The sequence below is a fragment of the Notamacropus eugenii genome, chromosome 2 (assembly GCF_028372415.1).
Source record: "Notamacropus eugenii isolate mMacEug1 chromosome 2, mMacEug1.pri_v2, whole genome shotgun sequence".
Taxonomy (NCBI): Eukaryota; Metazoa; Chordata; class Mammalia; order Diprotodontia; family Macropodidae; genus Notamacropus; species Notamacropus eugenii.
Genome location: NC_092873.1, coordinates 154,426,032 through 154,435,598, shown reverse-complemented (window position 1 = coordinate 154,435,598; position 9,567 = coordinate 154,426,032). Strand labels below are relative to the sequence as shown.

Below are 9,567 nucleotides of genomic sequence, written 5' to 3'. Positions count from 1 at the left end.
ATAGGGCTCAGAAGGGACACTTGTATTATATCCCCATATTTGAATGCAAGCAGTTTACCTTCGTTTATTCCTTTATAAGTGTTCCTTCACTTTTGTGTTTCTCTTAACTCTTGAGTTTGCATTTCAAAGTTTCTGTATAGCACTAGTCTTTTCATCAGGAATATTTGAAAGTCAAATATTTCATTAAGGGTCCTTTTTTTTTCTTCTTTAGGATTATATTCGGTTTTACTGGGTAAGCTATTCATGGTTATAAGTCTGTATCTTTTATCTTTTGGAATATCACATTCTAAGACCTCTGCTCCTACATAATGATGGCAGCTATACCTTCTTCTATTCTGACTGGTCTCTTGGTATAGTACATGATTTCCTTCTGGCTGCTTGCAACATTTTTTCTTTGAATTGGAAGCTCTGGGTTTTTTAATATAATATTCCTAAGAGTTTTCACTTTGGGATTTCTTTCAGGAGGTGACTGGCAAAATTTATTTCCACTTTGCCCTCTGGTTCAAAGAGATCTGTGAAGTTTTCTTTAGAATTTCTTGAAATATGTTGTCTAAAACTCTTTCTTTTTGGCCATGGCATTCTGAGAGTTCAATAAATTCTTGGAAGTTTTCTCCTACATCTGTTTTCCAGTTTAGTTGTTTTTGCTATAAGAAACTTTAAATTTTCTTCTATTTTTCAGTCTTTTGTTTTAATATTTCTTTGTTGTTAATTCTTTGTTTTAATTCTTTGTTTTAATATTTCTTCCTGTCTCATAGAGTCATTGTCTTCTATTTGGTCCATTCTAAATTTCAAGGAGTTTGTTGCTTGGGCAATGTTTTATACTTTTTGTGCCAAGATATTAATTCTCTTTCCAGTGACTTATTTCCTAATTCTCATTTCTTTTTCTGTATTTTCCTTTAGCACTCATTAGATTTATAAATTTTTTAAACTCTTGCTTCATCTCTTGTAAGAATTCTATTTGAATTTGTGCCAAGACTGTCTTTTTCTTTGAGGCTTTGCATATAGCTCTTTTGTAATCCTCCCCTTTTTCTGGGTTTGTGCCTTGGCCATTTCTGTCACTATGAGAGATTTCTGTGGTGGAATTTTGTTTGCTCATTTTTCCCACCTCCTTCCTGACTTATACTAGAGTCAAGCTTTCTGTACTTCTGGAGGGAAAGCCTGGACTGATCTTGTTGCTGCTGTCTTAGAGTTTTGAGTGTTATGGTATTCTAGGATCTCAAGGACAGCTTAGTCTGGGGAACTGCAAACTTTTGGTGTTCTCAAAATAATCTGATCCAGGACAGTTCTGATTGCTGATCAAACTCAGCAAGTTTCTGATCTGTGTTTGGGACTGGACAATGGTAGACTAATGTTGGAATCAGTTTCTATTCTCTAGCTGTGAGACTGCTGATTCAGAGTGACAGAACTGAACGCTGCCTTTGGGTCTCAGCTTGTTCTTTCAGTTATTCTTTCTTTAGGTTTCAGACTGGACTAGAAGTTGGAACTGCAGACCATGCTCTTCTCCTCGCATCTGAGTCATGCTACTGCTGCTTGCTTCTGAATTTGTCCTGTCTTGGGGCAAAACCAGGATCCGCTACTTTTCCCTATTGCGGAGTGCCAGCTTTAGTCATAGGCACCCTCCTTAGTGTGCCCTCCATCTAAAATCTGGAACTGGATAGTGGGTGACAAAACAGTCAGTTGGTACCTGTTTCCACTTTCCACCCACCCCAGTATGGGTCTGGTACTACCTCTTGCCCAGGTTCATACCCTTTCTTCTTGGGTTGGAGTTCTCCTTTCCTCAAGAAATACTCCTGGCCAGATACCTTCCTCAATGCTCCAAAACCTCTGAGCCAATCTGGGTTGGAAAAAGTGACTTAATAGGCCTTTTTCTTGAATTTCCTTATCAGGATTCTGGCTTGTATGTTTTCTAGATCTGTTTGGAGTTGGGGATAGGAGAAATCAGTCTACTTCCTACTACTCTACTATCTTGGTTTCCACCCATCATCTTCAATTCAATTTCCCATCCGAATAAAACACATAGATCATCCAAAAGCTGATGATCATACATGTGTTTTGGCAAGGGGCTAGAGCATGTGACCTAGAAAAAGAGACCAGAACACAAGCTCAACCCTATGGGAAGGTAAATTTGGGGAGTTTGCTTAAATACCCTTATTGCATGGACTTTTGTACAATGCCATTCCTTTCATATTTTAAAAATTCATTGTTTTGTTGATGTTGATGATTTTCCCTCTATGAAAGCAAGTTTCTTTTTTTTAAAGCGATAAATTTTTAATTTATTGATCTTAACCACAAAGAATGCGCTATCATTAAAGAAAAAAAATCTAGGATAGGTTATCTAAGTCTGCTAGTTTATGGTTGAGAATGTTCAAGTATATGATTTTATTTTTTGAAAAAAAAAGTAAGGTTCTATCCAATGAAGACAAATTATTTCTAACACTGTAGATCTTAATTTTCTAAACAGCTGACTGGGTAAAGATCTTCAGTCTTTTTTCATCGACAACTTAATTAAAACTATTTTATTCATCTGGTAAAGTTTATGACAAAGTAAAAAATCAAATGCCTTCTCCTGCCCCAACTGGCCACTTAAGAAAGCACAATAATTAACGTCAAGTGTTTCAAAAGCATTTAAAATTATTTGACAAAATACAATATATAATTTCAAATTTACAAAAATTCCTGTACTACTCTAATAGAAACAAGCTTCATAAAACTTTGACATTCAATCTGATAAAAAGAAATAACACTAATGACGGTTTTATCTACCCCAAAACACAATTGTTGATATCTGTGGTATCACTTTTACATATGCCAATATGGTACATTTGCAAAACAACATAGCTATAAATGCTCATCAACAGAATATTATCTTTAAGTCTTAAGTAGAGCAGTGATGATAGGAATAAGGGCTCAAAATGGACTGGTCTTAAAAGAGAAAAGAAACTACAATTACTACAGGAAAAGCCTGAACTAGGAAGTTGCTAAAAACTGTTTTCATGCAGTACGAGACTTTTAGTACTTTTCTGTACATTCCATTTATTTAAAAAAAAAATACCCATAAGGCAATGTTACTCCTGTCTAACACTCAAAAAGCCCAGTCCTATAAAAACAACATACTATTACTTATGTGACAGAATATAAGGCTACTTGCTTTTGCAGTGTTTGTGGGGAAGATGTTGAATATCTGCAGAGATTTACTTCTCAAGAAAAATTTCACTTTCTAGATTTGCTCCCTGAGAAGGTGGGCAGACATTGGTAACAGCACCCACGTCAGGTGGGCTACTTGCACAGATGGTTCTTCCTCTGTTGTTTGTGATGACACTTTACCATACATTTCTAAAGCAATGCTAATAGCAAAGAAAAACATATTATGGAGAATGAATAAAATAAGTCTTTAACCAGATTGACTGCTAGATCTTATGATAATTCTTACTACTTCATAATCACCATTTTGGTAGGTCAAGAGCAGTGTTGGCTTTGTACATGGACACCCAGAAGGAGTGAGTTTAATATACATTATAATTACTGAAGCAAGTTCAAATCTCTTAAATATAAAATCCCTGCAGAATGGATGGATGCCTCGGTTACTACCAGAGGAGTCTGAACTATCAGAAGATGAAAAATGTTTTTCCTTTTCTCACTTCTTTATCTCCTTTTCGTGATGTTTTCCCTTTTTTGTTTTTCCTTTTTCTTTTTCTTTTCCTTCTGGTATTTGTTTCTTTTGTGTTGAAGTATCTTCTTTAGTAGAACTAAATGAATAAGACCTTTCTCTTTTTTTTCAATTTGTTTCTCTTTTTTTCTCTTTTCTTCTTCCTCATTTGTATTTTTCCCAGGTAAAGTTTGCAATTTATTGAGTTCCTCAGCATCTTCCTGGCTGTCTTCACTGCTTGTGCTGCTCTTTTGGCATCTACTTGGAGAAAATTGTGGCATTCAAGTCAGGTGACCAGGATCGCTACATTTTTTACATCCAGCTCTGATACTGTCCTTGCTGCCACCTTGCAGGGCCATGGCCTGGGCCCAGCTGCTGGGTCTTGCTAGCCTTCCAACTTCTCTCAGCTTACCCTCTCCAGCCACTGCCTCTTCTTAGGGACGGGAGTCCCAAAGTAGACTACAGAATGTGGCAGTTTTCATCAAAGCAAGTTACAAACCATTTTAATCTTACCCGACAGTCTTTATGTGCTGCCGTGGCCTCCAAAAGCTCATTACTTAGTGGCCAACCTTGTTATAGGACTCCATGTACTTAGACTGTTCCTTGAATGACAGTCTTGAATGTCAGCTGGGTGGTGTAGTGAGTAGAGCACAGAACTTGGAGTCTAGAATAAGTGAGTTCAAATCTTGCTTAGGATACTTAGTAACTCTGTGACTTTGGGCAAACCATGTAACTTCTCTGTGCCTCAGTTTCCTCTTCAGTAAAATAGGTATAATAATGGTATCTATCTTAAAGGGCTGTTTTAAGAGTCAATGAGTCAACATATGTAAAAGTGCTTTGCAAACCTGAAAATACTACATACATGTAGTATTATTAAGGTGATTAATTATTAATTAGTATTATATAATAAATATTAATTTAATTAAAAAGAATTACAGGAGTCTTGGGCTCAATTTCTAGTACTGTAACTAAGGCAGCTGTTTTACCTGGGCAAGTTGCTTATTCCTTCCATATATCTGTTTCTTCTTCTGAAACATGGGAGATAATGTATCACTGATGTGGTACTTTGTAAAGTGATTGTCAAGTGTTATTATAGGAGGTAGTCCAGAACTAAACAGGCTGTAACCCCAGTGGTATAAGTTGGAGACTGGGATAAAATGAGATACTCAAAGTCCATCTAACAGTTAACCAAAGAAGATTTTATTAGCTGTTCCTTGGGAAGGTTATTCAGTAAGCATACTCAGTAAGGACCCTGCACTGATTCAAGCCAGCACAATTACCCCATCTCTGTGTTGCCCATGGTGCTCTTCTGGTCAACATTGGAGCTGGTGTTCCTTATGGATTTTTTGTACACAGGAGATCAAGAAGGACAGGTGAGCTGGAGATGGCTCATATAGACTCAGGAGAGCTGATTATTAAATTTTCAGTATTAGTATTTATACTTTGGAAATGAAAAATGCTACAAATCAGGGCTTAATTGATTATTTTGTTGATTGTCTAGACTTAGGAAAGTGATGGAGGAAATGTTAATGATACCTATTAAATTTTAAAAGTGTGGCATGAATACATTTCCCCCCAAGAGAGTCAGTCGTTAAAATATTCACCAGCAACAACCAAGAAGCAACATCAAAGGTCCAAGCCTTTAATCCTCTGAGTCTATTAAATCTCCAGGATTGTTTCAAAAATTGTAAGAAAAGGAAAAAGCAAACTAACTGAAACTAATTATTCTGGTAGATATTTTTCCTAGCACTAGAGGAGACAGCATAACGGAAGGTTGGCCTGGGGGGTCAAATGAGGGGGTGGTTTTGAACACCACACTTAACAATAGTTGTGTAAACATGGAGGAATCACTTAACTCCTCTGATACTTCATCTCTACAAAATGAGGATAAGAATACTTTTATGTCTTTCTCACATGACTATTATGTCATGGTAAAATGAGTTAATATATATGTGAGATCTGATTATTAATAGAAATCCTCCAACTTTGTATTCTGTTGGTATAATTTCTGAGGAGTCAGACTATGGAAACAAAATGTCAGTAGAGCATGGCTCTCATGCTTTTGAGATGCTTTGCAGTCTATTCACCAAACTTTATATTCTGAGCAGAAAGGATCAGCCTTTTCCATTTAGGTTGTTCTTAATGAAGGGGCCTTATACTCCAGTAAAAGGGATTTTTCTCCCCTCTCTTTCTTTCCATATTGTTGAGGTCATACATTCATAGACACAGAGTTGGTAGGGATCTCAGAGGCCAATTAAGATAACTTTGTATTTAACAGATAAGGAAACTAAGGCCCAGAAGAGTTAAGTGACTAGTCCAAGGTTATACAGGCAGTGAAATACAAAGCTGGTTCGAAACCCTTGGCCTTTTGATTTTAAATTTAGCATACTTTCCATAATGACTACACAGAATGAAAGCTCTTCAAGAGTAAGGAATTTAAAAAAAATTTTTGTGAACCTAAATTTAGCATAGTGCCTGGAACATAGTAGACAAATGAAAAATGCTTTGCATTCACTGAAGCCTGTACCCAAACCTATTGCAACAGGTTTGCTGACCTTGCTGACCTGCAGAGAAAGGTTACATCTCTGTCTACATCCCCCCTTCCTCTTTTCCAATCAATCAATTAATTACTTTGCCATTTTAATTCATTCATTTATATATTTATGCATTTTATTGTTTCAGTTATTTATTTGCTTGTTTATTTATATACGTATTATCTGTCCCTTCTGCTTCCTATATGTGTGTGTTCGTCCTTCATTGCCGAAGAAGACCACACCATCAGAGAAATGATGACATGACTTGCACTTGACTTTGTTTTGAGTGAGGGAGGGCTGTGCAGGTTACCAGTCTCCCTTCTCCAAAGCCATCTGAATCCAGTGACCAGATATTCATCAGGATGACTGGAGATGACCCAGGATGAGGCAGTTGGGGTTAAGTGACTTGCCCAAGGTCACACAGCTAGTGAGTGTTCAATGTCTGAGGTGAGATTTGAACTCAGGTCCTCCTGACTCCTGCTCTGGTGCTCTATCTACAGCACTACCTAGCTGCCCCTCTACTTTCTATGCCCCCAAGTGAACAATACTACAAAATAAAACCGTAAGAGAAAATATGCATAGTTCAGCAAAACAAATTCCTATATTGACCATGTTCAAAAATGTATATCTTCTTCTGTATTTGAAGTCCTTGCCCTCTCCAGAAGAAGATGGATAGTAATATCTTTGGTCCTCTGACATTGTGGTTTGTTTTTGCATGGATCAGAGACCTTTCAGAACTGTTTTTTTTCCTTTATAATGTTATTGTCATTATAGAAATCATTTTCCTGCTTCTTCTGCTTGTTTCTCTCTGCATCAGCACCTAGTGGTCTTCTCAGTTTTCTCTGAAACTGGTCATTTCACAATGATATTCTCTTACAGTCACACCTTCTATAATTTGTTTAGCCCTATATCCCACATTTTGCTCTCTCCCATCTTATTTGCCAGAAAGTATTATTAGCTCATTGTCAGTACATATAGGGCAGTTAGAACCTTTTTCTTCAGTGGAATTTGACAGAATCATGAAGACAAAAATGTTGGTTAGGAACCTCCTAGTCAGTAAGTCATAGAATTCCTGGGTTCTTTGGACCAAATCTGGTTCAACCCTCTAATTTTACAGATGTGGAAACTGAGGCCTGGAGAAGTTAAATGACTTGCCCAATGCCTCAGATGGGTAGGAAGCAGTAAATTGCAAGTCTAGTGCTCTTTCCAAAGATACAATTGAGACAGCTCAAAGGAAACACAGGATGTGCAAATTTGGAGTATCTACCCCAAATGTTCACACAAACTATTTGTGCCCAACTTGTGGTAGAGCATTCCAAGCTTGTATTGCTCTGATCAGCCACAGTCAGGCACACTGAAACTTGACTCTAGCATAGTGATGTCATTTTGGCTCTCTTCAAACACCACTATGCAACTTTGTCTCCTGTAACAAGACAGAGAAAAATCTTAATTCCAGATTTAAGAACAATTAACTGTTAATTAGTTTAAAAACTTTTTTTTTAAATTCAAATCTTATTAATTAAAATTGTTAGTATTTCTTCTTAAACTGTTACCTATAATAATCATTGTTATTTGTGCAAAACTTTAGAAAGTATTGAAGTTACTAATATTTTGCATTTCACAGATAAGAAATCTGAGACTCAGAGAGATAACGTGATGTATATAAAGTGACACAGCTTTTGGGATTTGAACCCACGTCTTCTGATTAAGTTGTCCAGTACAGAGCAAAACAACCTAGTTTAAAGCAAATGCATTGTTTGTTTGTTTTTGACCTATATTTTGTCTAGATCTTTATTGTATGTGTTTGATAGATAATGGGTAGCCTGATCAAGTATCAGGTAGGCTGGCATTTTATATCTGTTCTGACCTTCAGTAACTAAGTTTGGTCTCAGACTTGTAATGAATGAAAATGCTTAGGAGCACCTCCTTTAGCCCCTCTCCCTTAGACAAAACTCTTACTCACCAATCAATCCAACAAGAAAACACAGTCAAATTTGTGTGACTTGGCATGACTGGGAGATAGAGTATTCTGGTTCTGAATGACCACACTGAGTGTACCCAGGCAACCAATTTTCACAAAGCTGAACTTTGACTGGAATAGAAGGTTGATTCGCTTCACAAGGTCTATGAAAATTTTACAGGCTTCATTATCAGAATGATGGTTGAGGGTACTGGATAAGATGCATTGATATTGCAAAGACTCTTGGATTCAGGGTCCTGGCCTGTCTCTATCAAGATCTGATGGTAATTTGACTTGCCTGGCACATGCTTCCTCCTATCTTTCCCTCAGAGTGCCTTGCTTCTTATTAAGCTAGTCTAGCTTCCCCACCTTGTGAAGGGTAGCATGGCTGATTCTTTCCCCACAATAACTGCTTCCACCGGGGATAGTTGGGAGGACTGCATTGAAAGAGAGAATTTTGGTCTGGGAGATGCTGTCATTCTTAAGGCTCCTGTGACTCTCTGTCTTTTGGTGGCAATTTATTAATAGCTGTTTCTGCTAGCGATGTAGGAAGATGGATCCCCTCTCCACAAGGATTTTTCTCTCAATGATGGCTGTGGGATCTGGGCTGGAAGCGGGTTTGGTGGTTTGGGGTCTGGGTGGGGGACACTGGTATTCTCATGGCCCTTGGAGTCAGTCCTGAACTGTCTCCTTCAAGATCTGAGGGGAAATGATGATCAAAGTGGTATGATAGTTAGACTTGTTTGGTACATGTTATACTCTGTTTCAGCTCTTCTTGAAGGTAAAGATTGATTGTATCAATTCTTAGCAACCAACACAGTACTTGGCATGTAGAAGAGGCTTAAATGTTTGCTGATGGATTGTTGGGGAGGTAGTTTCCACACTAGCAGTTCCCAACACTGACAAAAATCTCAGCCTTAAGTATTACATGAGTATCACTGATGTGGCAAAGACTATAACGCCATGAGAATTTAGAGAAAAGCAAGATCATCGGAGGCTGGGGGGAAGTTAAGGAAATTTTCTTGGAGATGGTACATGAAAGAAATTTTGGATTAGCAAAATGGGCAGACAGGAGGTAATTTCAGGAACAAGGCAGATGTTAAGCAAAGGCCTAGAGGAGGAGTCATGCTCAACTACAACATTTACAAACAGTATTAGCACAGTGCTTGTCATATAGTAAGCACTATATGAATGTTAGTTGTTATTGTGATTTTAAAAAAGTGATATGTACTTATTATTTAGGGAATTTAAAAAATTTAACCTTGAGCTTAGTAAATCACTCTGCTGGGAAGGGGAGAAGGAGCCATACACAGCAAACTGAGATGAGGGCATTTGTTGGATCTTAAAATCTGGGCCATGACACATAATAAACGTTCACCAGTTTGATCAAGGGGATAGACTGCTAATCTTCAGGCCTGGAAGAACTA

The 9,567-nt window shown here is 37.5% G+C and overlaps 1 pseudogene; it reads right to left on the bottom strand.

The window, feature by feature from the left end:
- Window positions 1-3,391: 3,391 nt before the first annotated feature.
- LOC140522865 (uncharacterized) lies at window positions 3,392-4,005 on the bottom strand (annotated as a pseudogene).
- Window positions 4,006-9,567: the final 5,562 nt, after the last annotated feature.